The sequence below is a fragment of the Erithacus rubecula genome (assembly GCF_903797595.1).
Source record: "Erithacus rubecula genome assembly, chromosome: 3".
Classification (NCBI taxonomy): Eukaryota; Metazoa; Chordata; class Aves; order Passeriformes; family Muscicapidae; genus Erithacus; species Erithacus rubecula.
The window spans coordinates 38,947,658-38,963,667 of record NC_136689.1 but is presented as its reverse complement, the minus strand read 5'-3'; the positions used below and the strand labels follow the sequence as shown (position 1 = coordinate 38,963,667).

The window sequence follows — 16,010 nt, the reverse complement described above, 5'->3', positions numbered from 1 at the left end:
TCTTGCAGAACTCCCTAACATCATCACTAAAAACCACCTAAACAAACAGACATCAACACCTCCAGGACCTCTAGCAAGTCCCTCTCTTAGATAATTTTATATCCATTCTCCTTTCCCAGTTCATTTCTGCTCCCTTAGCTGCCTCTCAGCCATATGCAGATACAAAAAGCTCCTCCCCAACTATTAAAAACTAATTAAGACTGACTGCCCTAATTACTTGCTGTCCAAGCTGTTCCTTATGTCCTGGCTCCTTCCCTCATTGCCCCCACCTGTGAAGAGAGGTCAAACTCACTAAGCCACAGGTGACCACCAATTGTTTTAAAAGGCCACAAAGTTCTGCTGAAAATTTTAGAAAGCTTTAAAAATCACAGTAGACTGTAATTCCAAAGGCAATAAAACTGGAAATTGGATGTGTGAGCTTTCTATCTGAGATGGAAGATGTGGCAAAAATGGAGAGGGAAGCTGGTGGCCATCACACTGCTGCCCAGGCAGCAGTCAGTATGAGAATAGAAAATCTGATGGAGATTCAGGTGCAATGCTTCAAGCAGATATCCAGACTGGAGCCTGAATGTGAGGAATGCTGATGAAACATGAGACTTCCTCCAAATCCCAGTGAAACAAAAAAAAAAAAATACTTCTCATAGCAGTTAAGTGGCACAGATAAAAGAAGAGCAAATGATGCAGTATATGTGCAAAGATGCTTTTTTTTATGTGCAGCTCACAGGAGAACTGTTTTCTTGAAAGATTCCTACTACTGGACACAGTAGATAACATAGCAAGAAGCCAGGAAAAGAAAATTTTTAGAAGGTTACATGGAAATCAATAATGGAGCATGGCTCAACAGGAGAGTTCATGGAAATGTGTGTTACTATTCCATTCTTGGGATAAGACTACCAGTGACTATATGCAACACAAGCCAAGAACATATACAGTCCCTAAATAATTCCTAAATCAATCAAGGAGGACTTCAAGATAAGGCCACACTGCAAATTTATGAAAGAAAAGCAGAGCCTAGAATTACAAGTGTCATTACTTTAACAATATTTCTAAAAGTAAAATAAGGAGCATACATTCAGATAACAAAGGCAAAGTTTATAAATTGTTCTACACCCAAACAAACTTATAAAGTCTTGTGATGGGCGTGGCAATTCATCCCATTATTCTAGAAAAGTATCTTGAGATGGGATGATTTATTGTCTGGAAGTACCTGTCTCTTTCCATCCACTCACTGGAGAGAAAGGCTAAGCAGGCAGTTTAATTGAGACATCTAACTGGGAATGGCTAATGTTAAGTGAAATTAAATCTACCCACAGTCCCTGTTCTCCTTGCTACCAAGGGACCTAAGCAATTTGTCCTCTTCTACGTTTCAAAAGGTTATTATGGTAGCAAATTTGTTACAATTGGGGCACTTGTGAACTGCCTTGTGTACTCCCACAACCTGTGTTAATCTTTAAAATGCAACTCGTTGGTAAAGACATTAAATACTGTATTGACTTACAGGACTTAGAATTTTTTGACTGGGCAAAAAGAATTTTCTTTATAAATAGAGAAAATAAAATACAAAAAGAAATTGAACATGTACTAAACATTTAGTCATATCAAAACTATTTTCCTTCAAAGAAAATCTGCTTAGACTTACACCTGTAGTACTCTGAGAATACAATTATAGCTACATGAAACACCTGATATACCACCAATTCCAGAGCTCTTTGGTTTTCTGGCCTAAAACCTTGCTAGCATTCAGCTGGTCTCTAGTTCATCAGGTTTATGAGAGATGATTCTAGTTTAAAGAGTATAGAGTGCAGTTGTTTTTGTTAAGGCAGATATGTAATTAAGGATATATTTTGTATTGTCCTATATCCAGATTTCTTTTTTCCTAGTATTTGCTATGGAATTCCTCTGATTTTCTCTTAAATTAAAAAAATAATTTCCTGAACAAAGTAATAGAGACAGCTGACAACTCTATAAGATGTTAAGACACTGAAGTTCTTTCTCTGAAGTTTGCTTCCTTTTTTTTTTTTTTTTTTTTTAATGGAGTTTCGTATATCTGTGACTTTTGCTAAGAGGAACCAGCAATGTTATGATAAAAAAAACCAAAACAATATTCAGGGGATGCTTAATATGGGACACAGACCTTTGGGTTTATTCTTTTATTTATTTTTTTTAAAGGCATTTATGAAGAAAACACCAGTGAAAAATAAAGTTTTAACTTCTCAAACTATAAAGGGCTATAATATCTTTTATGACTCTCCAGGAACAAATAATGGGCAAAGTCCTTTTGACATTAACCACAGCAGACTGGAGCTGTGGGAGCTGGTTTTTGAAGTATTGAGTTTTATTTCCTTTCACTTATTGAGCTTATCCCACAACAATGCAGTACAGAAAAGGACAAGTTATTAATTTCTATGTACAAGGTAAATAGAAATGGTGACAACTTATCTGATATTATCTGATCAAAAATAGTTCTTAGAGGAATTACAGAGCCTGAAATTTGAACTGGTGATATCTCATGAAACAACCCAGACTTCATGCCTACATATCAATCCCTACCTGCCTCTGCTCTGGCTCCAGACACCCTTAAGCCATGCTGATTCTCTGTGTGAGGTAAGACCTCACACACTTGATAATACTAAATCCTTTACAGCCTCTTCCTCACAAACATCATCTCAAGGGATCAGAGAAGTCAGCTCAGTGGAAAGGGTATCTCTGTGCTTCCAATCTGGTATCACACCTGGCTCCATGGGGAGACAAACCCCAGTAAAGCCTGTTCATTACAAATGTGCTGCTCACCCATGAAGCCATTTTCACTTCTGTGCAATAAATATACACAATTTCTTGCTCCCTTCGAAAACCTCATCCCATTTCTCAACAATACCAATACTATGCTGGAAATTGATAGCTAGCACTCTAGACACGAGACAAAACAGATTCCAAGTACTTTAAATTCCATAGTTTCTTCAAAACCATACAAGTTAAAAATCCTCCAAAACTTCCTGGAAAACTGCCTTCTTTCTAGTGATGCTAGCTCTATAAAATTGCAGAGTGCTGGATTTTTTAAAATTTTTTTTAAAGCAAAAAAGGAAGCAAAAGGTTAGCTAATCAGATTAATGACAGGAGTGTCATTTCATTACAGCTATGCAGCAGTTTTTACCACTCAATGGTGAACATTGCTGAGCACAGGGTTAGGACACGAAGCAAAGCACAGTGATGTTGACAGCAGTGGAAGGATGGGATGTGACGTGATGTGACAATATGGTCTTCTCCTGCATGCAATGGGTGCATGACACATCCCTCAGCTTGCTTGGCAGCTGAGAGAACAGCATATGGCAGAGTGACATCATTGCTTTGCAGTGATGAGATGATGCAGGGGAATCACCAAGTACGTTGCTCCATACAAGAGGAAAATCAGGAAGAAAACATTAAGAAAGCAGCCAATCTGGATAGAATGGCAGGACATAAAATGTAACAGTTACAAGAGGTAAAGGTTGTAAGTAATGAAATACATTTATAAGTTGTGTATGAAAAAGTGCACAGTGGGAAAACAACCCTTCCTTAATGCTGTTACACAATGTCATTAGGGATTACTTCCTCTAGCTTACAGAAATCAATGTTATGACAGGAAGAGACAGAGCAGGAAAGATATTGACTGAGCTGTCAACCATAGGAGTACATCTCTCTGAACCTGTGGGTTTGGGCTTTGATGAAGCAAATGCATTCACTAGACACTTTTATAGGATCTCAGGCACTCATTCAAAGTACCCACAATTCATATCCACTGTCTAGTCTTGACCATCAACATAGTGACTCATAATTTTTTAGGTGAAATTGCCAAAAGTAGTATATGTCTATCACTTGCCCCCATCCATGGATTCTTGACACCTAATAATGTGACATGGGCTCTGAACCATGGGGCAGCAGTTGTCATGTCACTGTGACTCCCTCTCTTCTTTCCCTTTGTCCACTCCTGTTTACTTATTTAATAAAGACATTAAAAAAGGAAAAGAAGAAAACTTCTGGACAAAACCACAGATTAAAATCTCTTCATAAATTCTTTTTATACTTACCAACCTGGAGCTTTGTGCTTAAAAAAACCCAGACCTTTCCTATACGACCTCCCATATCCAACTTGATTATTAAAAGTAATAATTAATGTATTTTAAGTTTCAAAGTATGTAATTCAATGGTGATGAAGTCCACAGGCCTTTTATATCTCACAAATCAAATAAGAACTGATATTAGAAATTGTGCTATCCATCTCAAACCACATCTACCTTAGCAGAACTGACTGGTCAAGCTCGAGTCAGCAATACTGTAACCACTAATTCCTTCTCCATTCTGATTTGTATTGATCAAGTAAAGTGCAGAATCCTTGAAATCACAAACAAGCTGAACAACTGCTACTGTTGGTGAGAAGCAAGAACATATTTCTTAGGAATTTTATATGGTGAAAAAAATTATCTGTGAAGATGCTATAGACACCATGATTTGCTGTGCAGTCAGCACTTTCTTCCAAAGCCAGAGAGTTTGAAGATAAGCTGCAAAGAGATCGAGGAACAACCTTCAAGTCTTCCAGATGAAGCTGACATAAATTTGGCATTCTTACCCTACAAAATGTACAAGTAAGAAATTGTAAGAAAGTCACAAGACATAGAAACATGCAATTAGATAAGAAGGAGAAATTAGCTGGGGAAAAAAAAAAAGGAAAAATATGGAGACATTCAATGCTTTGATGTCAAGAACTCTCTCAAACATTATAAAGTAGGGGAGCACAACACAGCCATGTGAGAGAAAATTTAGTCATGAAGTGGCTTTATAAAGCAGCCGTTTCTGTGGAAAAAAGGACTGTGAGCTAAGAACTAAGTATAGTATTATGCTGAGCAATGTTCTATTATCATCAATCAGTAACTTAAACAAAGAGCCAGGGAACACCACAGTATGGATATCACCAGGACATCTACTCCTATTGAAAGAATGCTCAAGGAAGTATAAGATGCACTATCAGAAGAACCTGGAACACATGACCTCTTTTATGTCCTTTAGACTCTCACCATTTTCCTGAGTGAATGAAATGCACAAGGAGATGTAGGGGAAGTGGTCACAGAGTTCAAGAAGTGTTTTGAACAATGCTCTCAGGCACAGGGTGTGACTCCTGGGGATGTCCTGTGCAGGGACAGGACTTGATGATCCTTGTGGGTCCCTTCCAACTCAGGGTATTCTATGGTTCCATGATTCTATGACACAGACAGTCTTGCCTATGACAGAGAGATTAGTTTGCCTATGACATGGGATTAGTTTTCAGTCTTTCTTCAGAAGCTTGCATGGCCCTGCAAAAATGGAATTAACAAGTCTATGTTGATTTGAGATAAAGGAATAACACCAAGAACGTAAAATAAATTGATTGTAATGAGAGCTGTTCTCTTTGAGCAGCTATTTTAAGAAAGATTATCTGTTCCATTATAATAGCAGACAAGAAATATGAAAAGTGACCCAGAATCTTTGAGTAGTATTGGGTCTGAGGTATTAAAAGATAACAAAGTGACCACACTGAAAACTGATACTGAGTAGGAAACCATCAGACATGCACTATAGAGAGTATCAAAAAACATTAGAAGAGCAAATGCAGATAAAAAGACAACAGATGCTCTAATAAAGGCGTGGGGGGACCTTTCCTTTTTTTATTAGTGTTCACCAAAGAAAACAAGAATTCAGATTTATGCTTACATTGAAGATTATAATAAAGTCAGAACAGAGAATAGTCTTGATAAGACAATGCGAAGGACAACAGTGCAGAAATTAAAGAAAAATATGGCATACAGTAGATTTAATAATCAGAATATTTTACATGTGTTTCAGTACTAGGAGGCAAGGGCATGAATCATGAATGTTCAGTAAAGTACAAAAATAAAAATCTTTATTTGCAAACAATGCAATCATGGAAAGGTGGAGGAGGTACTGTAATGATCCCTTTAATGGTGAGAGATAAAAGTGAACAACAAATGGTTATTTTCTAGATAAAGGAGTAATTCTCAGAAGAATCAAGTTTTTAAAGTATTCAAAAGGCAATTAGACATCCAGGAAAAATGCTGGCAATTCCTGCTAAATTATTAAGACTTGGATGCAATAAGCTTAGTGAAATTTTTTACAACCTAATTTTGGTAATATTTCCTAAGAGCAGGAAGAGAAAGTCACATTTCCAATTTCAAAATAAGGATGCATTGAAAATGTAGGAGTTGTTCTTTCCATTTCAACCTCAAAAATCTGGCTTTCATACCTTTTACAGACACATACTCTTTAAACAGAGGAAACAATGAGTGATGGCAAATATTGGTGCCTGGCAAAGAGTTCCCTCCCAAGGTTAGTCACAAAAAATGAAAACAATCAATCAGTTTTAGTTAGGTATTGTCTCCAGGAAAAAATGCTGATATTTATACAATTAAAGTGTAATTTCTTAGAGTATTTAGGAATAATCTAGTGGGTTCTTGGCCTGTAAGGAGAGCATTTGACGTCTTGGAACATCGCAGCACAAGTATGCAACGGTTCGTTATGTGGGAAATTGGATGCTTTTCAAATAGGGAGACAATGAAATTTCTGCTCTGTTTCATAACAATCCAATGCTAAAGTGGGAAGATGAAGAAGCCCCACACTTTTCAGATCAGTCCAGTCTTTATTTGGAAGGCACTGAAGCAATCTGTCGACTTCTGAATAAGTGGCTGCTGCAGGAAAGACAAGGTCAGAAAAAATGGTGGCTTTGGATCAGTGAACATGAATGATATTCAAGGATTGTAAAACCAGGTAAATAGCCTTGTAATGATAAGATTTTGAGCAGCTTTCTGTCAGGCAATGAGATTGCAATGAGTTTGGTAGCCTAAGCAGATGGTGGCTTTAAATAATAGTAGAAGTTTGTGGGAGGAATAAATTTAGCTATTTGCTGCTCTGAACCTAATGACAGAAGGAAAAATTTCTTTGTACAAAAGACCCTAAAAAGTCACCAAATTAAAAAAAGAGATCTCTTGACTAGATTGGCACTGGTATTGCCTAATCATCAGCTGAGAAAAGCTGACAAATGGAAGGGGTGACATTGTACTGCAGTTTGACTGTAGTCTATGCAAGCACAGTAAAACTGGCATGGGTGACAGCTGCTGTGACTGGGATGTGGTACAAGGTTTGCTAGCTGCCAACCACCACAGCAAACTTGCTGAGCTCCTGGTACATGAAGTGATCTCATTTTGTAGTAGACATTTTTAGAGAGAACTACTTAGTTGATTGTTCTGCACAGGATTCACCCCACCACTCTTACTGCCCAAACAATGTGTTGAACATTGTTTTTACAGAGATTTTAGTCATCCAGATTTTGCAAACAGGATGCTTCTTTATGTAAATGCTGTGAAATCTGTACCTACTGTCTCCACCTACCTTCCTCTTCTGCAGCAGCAGCTTTCAGGGTCTCCCTGTTCCAAACCCCTGTGCTCACTCCCTGTGTTCAAGGAGCACTCCTTCTCTCCTTCCTCTCTTTTATAGTGCAAGCTAAACCCCAACACCACAGAAGGTGAGACAGGCATTCAAATCTGGCTGCCACTGCAAGAGCAGAGAAGCGACATAGTGGCTAGAGCAGCAATAACTGCAAAAATTTATCATCCCAGCTTTTTCAAATGCCCCTCCCTGCTCCGTGATCAGGGCACACCAGAGCAATAAATTCTTCTAAGAGCCCTTAAATCTATCACACTAATTGCTAAATGCAGAGTAGCCATTCATCTTTCCTGGTAACATGGCAATGCATGAATTGGCTGGAAGATTTTTTTTTTTCCCTAATGTTTCCTTATGATTAAACTATAAAATAAAAGAAAATATAACATCACTGCCTACTTTCAGACTAATGGTTTTTTAGAAGCCTGGAGAGGAGTTCAGCATGAAAATCATAAAAGATTAGGAGGACTGTCAGCACAAAGGGACAGATATTTTCCTGCTCTATTCACATGCAGTTTTAGCATTTAAAAATGCATGTGAATAACACTTATTTCTAGACTTCAGAAAGAATAAATAACCCATATTTCCAGAAATTTCCTAATAGCATTCTCTTTAAATTTCTTTCTAGAAATACCACAGAAAGTCTTCCTTCATTTAGCATTGAGAGTATGTGAAACTGGACTGTATTTTACCAGAGGGGTCAAATATTTAAAATAATAATATCCTTTGCAGTTGGTTGATAAATATACATGGAGAGAAACCTCAATGAAAACACAGGTAGTAATAAGAAGCAAACTTCAGATTGCAAGCTTGTCCTTTGTCAATTTGTTCAGTATACAGTAACCTTGTTAAATTAAGAAAATTCCAAGTATATTAGGAAAGGCTGCCCTCTTCAGACAAACTTAACAAAAGGTATACAGAAGAACTTCTGAGTGTATTAAAGTCAAAATAAGAATGTGGTGAAATTAACTGTGCAGCACATTTTTAGCAAATTAAGTTTCTTCTACTTAATAACAATTTGCTATCACATAAAGAAATTTTTTGTCATTAGCTGCATATTAATGTATGTTTGCTTAGACTCACAACAGACCCATTTATACAGTTTCTGTAAGGCTGCTATAACTTTAAGTCATATGCTGGAATATAGAAACATAATTAATTAAGAAATCTACTGAGTCTGAACTTTACCTATGTCATGTTTTGTGCTGTCATGTGGAAAAATAACATGTTTTGCAGCACTGAATTTTTGTCACAGGGGAATTTTCATTAAACATGATAAAATTGCCTGTTTTTCTCTAACAAAACTTGGGGTTTAGATAGGTTTTGATCTCCCTAATGATCCAAACTAGTGAGTGGAAAAATGTCTTTGTCATCATGATTGGTGTTTTATACTTGATGGCTTAATTTCATTCATGAACAACTAGAAAACAGCTTATTTAGACAGAAAAGTAATTTCTTCTTTTCCTCGCTATTTGTCATCTGAGTGTCTTCACAGGTGAAATGGTGGATTTTTATCTTTCATCACACCAGGTGGCAAAACATAAAGCTACTGGTATTTTCCTGGTGAATATCATAGAATTTTCATAAGGAAGACCACCCGTATGAAGTAAGTAGCTGTATTTGGGTTAATGACTGTAAATAACAACTTCCAATTTACTGGGGAGGTGAGGTGGACATAAATATTTTTTATTGGTGTTTTACTTTGAAAACTGAAAGCTGTATCATAGAATCTTCTGAGGAGACATAGAAATACACAGCCATTAACTCTCAATATAGCCCCCTAAAGTTCTCCAGAGCAGAGACAATGCTCCTAAAAGATTGAACACTCCTAAATGCTCCTAAAAGACAGAAAGCTGGCAGTTTGAAAGAAATCTCTCCATTCATTAGTAAAGGTCTTTTTTCTACCTTTTCAGCAAAGCCTCCAATGTCATGATGTCTCAGGAGAACATGCTTAACTGCCCAATAAGTTTGTGACTGCAAGATTGCTCTTTTCCTTGCAAAACACTTTTTTTTTTTTTTTTTAAATCTTGTCTCAAAGCATGATAAGTCCAATTCATTCTATATTCTCATCCAAAATTTGAATCAAGTTTGCTTCCTCCTTCAACACATCATACAGGCTTTCTGGACAGCAGGTAATTTCATCCATCGTGTCCCTTTCCACAGACAGTCTCTTCAGTCTCTGATACAGACAGCATTTCTAAGCTCACTTTAAGAAACACCCCATGCTCATAACTTTAACCATGCAAGGAAGTTTCTCTGAAGACTTGTGGGGATTTTTTTTTCCCCCTTTGTTAAATAAGATTCGGTTTAAGATGTACTTTAAGTTAAGAATTACTTAAACGCTTTGTTGAACTGGGGCTTCAAATGGGACTTTAATTTCCTTAACAACTCTCAGTATACCATTACCAGAATAAATGCAGAAAATCAGACTTTCTGAAAAAATGTGTCTCCAGGGTGCTAGTACAAGCAAATTATGGAGCAGTTAAATAATGCCAAACTATAAATCTCTTATCTACCAACACTTATCCATCTGTCTTACGAGTATGCTAAGGAGTAGATCTTGTTTAAAGACTGAGATGTTAGAGCTGGAAATGAATACTTGCCTTTTAGTCCCCTCCTATGCTATGGTATTCAGTTTCATGTATAATTGATGGGCTGAAATTTTAAGACAGACTGAGTAAATAAATTATGAGTATTCAAAATATCACCCTTTTGCCAGTAAACCCCTGTTATTCTTCACACTGACTCAGCCACCTCTCGTGCTGCTATCTTTATTTTTAGGAATATTATTTTCTGTGATTTTGTAGTATATACTTACTAAAATGATCTCAATGGAAATTATTTCAATGGCAAACATAACCATGATTTTGTAATAATCAAAATACAGTACAGCTTTGTTTGGGTATTTTTCCTTCATTCAATTGAGACATAGTGTAAAAGAAAGGCATATTAGTTGAATACCAGCATTTTTTATGCTATTGCTAGTTCTTGCACAATAGAATTCCTAAGAGCTGTGCTGTAATTCTTCCCTGCAGTGAAACACAGGGGTGTCCACATTGGCATTCTTGAATTTTCTTAGGCTGTTAAATCATAAGGCTGCCTGTACTATGCAGAGAGATTGGGTTATGAATTTTCTGAAGTGACAGATCCCGTTATATAAGCCACTGGTGAGTCTGGGAATGCCATTCAACATTTTCAGCTTTGGAATTAATTTTATTCTACTTTTTCCCATGAGAAAAATGAAAATGTTCACAATTTTACAGATAAGGAGTGCAGTTTCCATGACAAAATCACATCCTTGGGAAAACCCCAAGTATTCCTTCCAGTTGTGGGTATACAGAGGTACAATTCTGACCTGACAGCTGTGCACCTGATGTGATTTATTGAAGAACCCAAACAAGGATCCTAAAATTAAAAGGCTGCTGGACAAGATAGCTGCAGCATATTGCTTGTAAAAGGCAAGGCTAATGGACTTGAAAGCAATCTAGGAAATCATTTTTGTGGAATGCATTATAAGCTTCCTTTATATAAAAATACTATTTTTTTCTCACACACAAGTCTTTCAGGTCCAAGCTACAGAGGGCTAGTCAGGTAAGCCCACTGCCCTTCAGTATTACAGAGATGGCATCAAAAATGAACTGTGACAGAAACATCTGATACTACTTACAAAAGTTAATATCATATTCTTACACAAACTAGTTCATTCAGTGACAATCTGTAATCACAGCTCATTGAGTCCTTCCAGGACCCATAAAGTAAATAACTGGAGCAGTAAGAACTCTTATACAGACAGCAACTTTCAGTAAAAAGAATTTGAACAGGTAAAAAACACATGCAAGTTTATTAACAGAAAAAGGACACAAGAAATGAAAATTTGCAGTGAGATAGACATTAATTTTGAAAAATCAGAACAAGTCAGTGTAAATTCAGAGACAAGGAATAGATTACTGATTTTCCTTAAATAAAAACAAGAAAGCAACATAACGCTGTCTCAAATAGCTGATAAATTCACTCAATTTGGCCTGTGCCCCTTGTACTTTGGACCTGTTTTTGAAATTTCACTGGCAGATGAATGTGGAATACCCCTTCATTCCTTTGAAGAAGCCAGTCTGATGCTGCAATGAGCCTACAAATAGTGATTAGCATTTAAAGTGGCACCCTGAATAATAAAATGGCTTTGAGCTGGATTCTAATTTTCTGGAAGTGAAAGATACTCTTTACATTTACCTCACAGGAGCCTAATTTTGGTCTTGTCCTGCTAAAAGAGAGGTCACAAGGTAACGGCTCCAATGAATCTCTCCTAGGCTCTTTGGGTAATATTTAATTCTTGACATTTCATTTGCGATTTTTCTGGAGGCTGGAGTTTGTGGCTCCCTTCCCTGTTCACTTCCAGCCTGAAGACCAGTATATGTTGTGAGACAGATTGCAGGAGGCTGCAGTGCTACCTTCCTGCTCCAAAGAACTGCAACTCCTCCCAGGCAGGCCTGAATAACCATCTCTGAAGTCTGATTTTCCCACAACATTCAAAAATCCTGCTCCCCACATCTAGACCCTGATAGAGGTATAGGGCTGTGAGGGTTTTTGTGGTATGATCTGCACCTCTGCTAGCTACAGAGACAAAGTTCATGGCAACCACTTACATGTTCAGCTCAGTCTTCAGCCAAGCATTTAATCAGTAAATGTTGTACCAGGCTAGTTAAAAGCACACAGGAAGGATTTATCGTGACATCAAACTGAAGCTTAGTAAAACCAAAATAACAAATGAAGAATCCCGCAGCTAGGTAAAAATATCTTGAGTCCAAAAATGGGAAAGTGTTCAAATGGCAGTAAACTCCCATTCCTATCTGCTTCTGTGGAAGCAGTGTTAAGCAAAATGCCTAATGGAAACAAACCTAACCTGGGCAGGCTCTGTCAGGAGAGCAAATAGACAGAGAAGTCTCTTGATGCCCATGTAAACGTCATTACCTCTCTTTCTACCTTCTGCCTCAGCCCACACAAGGACGTTGGTCAAACAGTTCACAGAAAAGGGCAAGTGCAGGCTTAGGAGTTGTACATTCCCCAGAGAAGACCTCCTCTGCTCTGATTTTTAAAAAGCATAAAGTCTCTTGCTTTTTCTACAGTAATTTTGAAACCTGTTCCATTTTCCATGCTTGACTATAGAAATCCTCTCTGGATTCCCTGAAAGAAAAATATTAAGCAGAACACCCAAAGTTTTTTTTAAAATACTGTGGCACTTGAGTCTCTGCCTGCCACTCAGTGAAACACAGCAATTTAAAATTACTGAAGCTCTTAAATTAAGTGCTTAAATTTGAAGGTGATCACCACTCTGAAGATGTGAATTGTACAGCTATCAGAGCTATCAAAGCTCTTCAATTTACTCCAAGCAAGTCATTTTTGGAAGTGATAAGGGAGTCTGTGATTGCCCAGACTGTACTGATTTAAAGGTTCTGCTCAGTTTTCTACTCCTTTTTACAAGTACTTGAGCTACTCTGCTAGCTTGTAGAAAGACTGGGCTGAATGCATTTGAGCAACCTGGGGGAATGTGTGTGACTTGTTTTGCTTGTAAGTAACCATTTTGGATCAGCATTTTCCTTCAGTAGTCATGTCAAAGCAAAGTGGTTTTACCTAACTCTTCAACCCTTGTGTGGAGATAAAAATTGAACACCCATACCCATTTTCAAAGTCTTCAATTCACTTAATAGACAATGTACAATTTTCTGAGTGCACTGAAAATGCCATTGCTTTGTAGCTACAAATTGAAACCTATAATGCTCATCTCTGGGAAGCAATTATTAATGTCTTTTTTTATAATACAATATATTTATTCTTGCAATTTTGGCACACAGTTCCTTTTGAAAGTATTTTCTTAAATGAAATAGTAACAGCTAGTTACCCTCTGTAATATCTTACTCAGTGATTAAATACTTCCATTCCATACACAAACATCTTATAGCTGCAAGGACTATAGAAACACGAGAGATTCTAAAACTCCTGCATGATTCTTTCCTGTACCATCCAAAGTAGCTTCAGGTCAGAATGAGGCCTTGACAGGTTTGGTTTTTTTAATTTGGACAGTTTTCTACATATTCCCAGAATTGTTAAATATTGCACTATTTCCCACACTGCATGAAGTTCAATTAGAAACATTCTTTCTGTGGACCTTTTTGTTGTGCTCCTCCAACTGCCCTATGGCAGAGCTGTCACAGCTGATGCTCTGCTTTGATTCAAAACTCCCAGCAAATATTTCCCATTTTCCTTGCTGAATAGCATTAATGATAAAGCATAATTATCTGAAAATACTGATGAATTCTAGTATTTGTTATAAATTAACTCCACTTAATGTCTCGTATTTTAAAGACACTCTATCTATCAGAAGTAACTTTTGAGATGAAGATTTGTCAGTTTGCTTTCCAGTTGTAGACCCTTGAAAATCAACTGTCTTTCAAGTGGAGGCACATTTTGGCTATTTGGCAGCATATGCTTTTATACATCTGTACTCACCATAATCTTTTGCAAAAGATATGCATTAGCATTTGTATGCTCTGCCTCCTAAAAGTACACATGAGCTGGGACCTGGGGGAATTTTTGCTGCAATATCTGTTGTTCACTCACACCTGATGGATAACCAGCTCATATTTCCCATGCTAAGATGTCTTGAATGTATGGGGGGATATTTTTTCTTTTTTTTCCTGCCATTTTAAGGACTTCTGCAACCAGCAAAATCTGAGTCATGTCGTGCTTGTGCTGTATCCACCTAATTTTTCTTTTAATGGCCAGACAAATGCCAGAGGTGAGGTAATGCAACGATGCTTGACATATATCTATTATCTAATCATTCACTCAGGATTACATTGATCTAGCTGTGCATGCTGCACCTCAATAAAACTATTTTTACAGGTACACTGTGACACATCAAGATGTTTCAGAGTCATTTGTAAAGAAATCTGTCACGTGATTTCAGAAAAAGTATGAAGGGGAGTTTTTTTTAGCCGTTTGATGTTCTCCTGAATGATTAAACCTTGTGTGAAAAATGAGTTGACAGGTTAATTTTCCATGTCAAAGTCCAGACTGCATCACTGTCATTTCTTCCATTTTGGTTGATATACCAATATGGAAGAGTCTGCCTGTCAACAGAAAAAGTGTAACAGTCACAGTTGCTTACTTTGTTAGCTGCTATCGCTTTTTACATCTCTGTTCTTTGATATTTTGGCTATAATGCTGCATTCTCCATTATTCTGTGGGATTTTCTCCTATTTCCCTGCTTTGCAGAAGAGTTCAGTAATTTATCTCATTCTCACAAGCATTTCCTTAGTGATATGAGCTTCATCTGAAGTTTTGTCAAGTTTCTGAATGTTTATCATATCTTCCTACAGTACCTGTAAATCAAGTGCAGTAATAGTAATTTCTGAACAGTCAAAGTCTTAAAACATTAATAGTTGAGCTGGTAGAATTCTTTACTACAGCTTAACCAACTGTTTGACTTTCTTGATTAAATTATCTATGTTTTTTCTCTTCACTTCTACTCACATTGCCTTGCACTACACTGTCCTTAAAACTTTTTGCTGTCCCTTTTTTCAAAGGTATTTCTGAGTAGTTAATACTTTTCTTGTCTTGTTTCTTTACTGTCCCTCAGTTATGCAGACTTCAGAGACACTTTTCTGAAAATCAGTAACAGCTGTTGCAGCATCTATGATATGGTCATTCAAAAAATACAATGGCACATCAGGGCTGACTTGTGCAGGGCCTGAACCTCAACACATGCAGACTCTTTTCACTGGTACAACCTGAAATGTGGGATTTTTGTCTTGAATAGCTTTTTCCTTATGCTTTTTAAGATTGTAAAAAAGAAGACTTGGAAAATAATTGCAAGGGAATTGTGGCCCCATTCTTTGCATTACAATCTGGGATCAAGCAGTTCTAGACTATCCCTGGCAGCTTTCTTCAAACACTTTTTAAAAACCTCTAATGAGGAGCCCTGAATGAGTGTCCCAGTGCCAAAACAATTGCTCACTGTTCTTTCCCATCATTCATATATGTTTTGGAAGATGAAGTTTCCCCTCAGGCCTCTTTTTGCTAAATTGAACAAATCAGTTCCTACACCTGATTTCCATAAGCATGTTTTCTAATCTTCTTTTCCTGTTACTCTCCTCTGGGGTCTATCCAGTCTGTCTACTCTTAAGCCCAACTACCAAAAACCATATTTCAACTGCAGTTACACTAGTTTCAGGAGGAGCAGAGCAGGTTTTCTGCCGCTGAGGAAAAAAAGTTAAAACATCCCACAGACTCATTCTCCTGTTTTTGCACCATCATGATGAAAGAGTGTGCTTTTTTTATGAATTTGTTCTTACCAAACAAAAAACTTCTAGCATCAGCTCATCTACACCACATCTTCAACAGTTGACCCAAGTTTCCTTTTAGTAGAAGTTAAAGCAATTGAAGCAATCCCTGGTGAATCTATTTGGATGACTCCTACGACTTGTAGATGGCAAGATTTAACAATTATTTCCACCCACTCTAAACTCCAACACTGGGCACTGATTATTATT

General features: G+C 37.2%; 1 protein-coding gene across 1 annotated transcript in view; it reads right to left on the bottom strand.

Moving 5' to 3' along the window:
* LOC306799866 (uncharacterized protein) overlaps positions 1-16,010 on the bottom strand; it is a 257,832-nt gene that overhangs the window by 155,348 nt on the left and 86,474 nt on the right. The window lies entirely within an intron of this gene.